Source organism: Propithecus coquereli, unplaced genomic scaffold (assembly GCF_000956105.1).
Source record: "Propithecus coquereli isolate 6110/MARCELLA unplaced genomic scaffold, Pcoq_1.0 Scaffold23, whole genome shotgun sequence".
Taxonomy (NCBI): Eukaryota; Metazoa; Chordata; class Mammalia; order Primates; family Indriidae; genus Propithecus; species Propithecus coquereli.
In genome coordinates this window covers 1,689,465-1,690,973 of record NW_012147841.1, presented here as the reverse complement: position 1 = coordinate 1,690,973, position 1,509 = coordinate 1,689,465, and positions in this window count along the sequence as shown.

Sequence of the window (1,509 nt, the reverse complement as noted above, 5' to 3'; positions counted from 1 at the left end):
AGAACATGTTTATTTCTAAATATTGTTAAAATTAGCAATAGACTTAAGAAAAGAACCTTGATTAATTGAACCAGTTAGATTATTTATTTTCTTTGAACATTCCTAGTTTTTAGCTATGAAGTTATGGTCGTATTTATGTTTGTATATAGTCGTATTTATTTTCCAAGATAACAAGCTTAAGGTTTGTGAGTTAGTTAAACTGTTGAAACTCCTTTTCCTACAGCACGCCAATGTTTCCTTTTTTGGAACTTCAGTTCCTAGTGTTTTTAGAAACAATTCTGCTTCTCCTCATGGTCATTTGGAAGACAACTTGGAGATGAAATACTTCATTTTGATTTCAATAAACAAAATTAGCCTTTTTCTGACAGAGCCTCTCAGGAGGCTGCAGCTATGCTGTCAGAATTTTTAATCCAGATTAATCTCCTTTCAGCGATGAACTTCAAACATGATAATGGTTCAAAGTTATGACAGGCATATTACCTTCCAGTGGTTGATTATAATTGAATCCATGGTACTCATATATCGCAAAGACTGAATAATGTGGTTATTTTATTGTTATTTTGAAAATGTGCTAAAACATAGAAATCCTGGTATATAATAACTAAAAAATATAAATAACTAGAATATTGAGATTCATATTATCTGAATTGCCAAGTATCACAGAAAAAATGGTGAACGGAAAAGTAAAATCTGGTGTTATTTCTTCCAAGGAAATTTTTTCCACACAAAGCTGTTTTGTTTTATATGCTTAGTTAGAAATATTTACTATCATGATTCATAAGTTAGGAATTATCAAAATAGCATTTTTTAGAAAAGTAGAAAGCGAGCTTATCCTTGGAGGATAAAATAGAATTTCAAAATCTAAAAAACATGTGTGATGGTGAAAACTAAGTAAGTAAAGGGCTAAATTTGGGGGAGCTCTTTAAGAATATATAGAATCATGCCTCGGGTTGCATAAGTGTCTTCTGTGTAATGGAAACTTTGAGTGACACTTCAGAGAATATATGACCTTAGAAATGCTATTGTTGGCTTATGGGTTGGCCACTGGCTTGTAAGCATCTATACCTAAATTTTTAGCATCATCTCTTTTATCTCTGTGGTGTAAAACATTGAAACATGAAACATTGGGAAAAAAGAGATTTAAAAATTCCCAAATAGACTGAGCAAAAATCAGGAGACTCTTTCCTATGCAAAGTTAAAAACTAAATCAAGTTTTTAATAAAAAGAAATATAGCTGTCATTGGCGGGGGGGATACTTATTTGTCTGCTAAAATTATACGTAGGAATACAAAGTCAGAAGATTCTCTGGTGAACTTGGAAGAGAAATAAATAAATGTTTCTTGTTACCAAACCAAAGTAACTAAAGTGCTTATACTATTGCAATAGGGTGATGTTGGTTGATGCTTTGAAAATTTGACATCATTTCACGTGGTAAATATTTTTGTAGTTTGTATCCAATATATATTTGGTCATTTGTTTTTAAATTATATAATATACATTAAACAAATT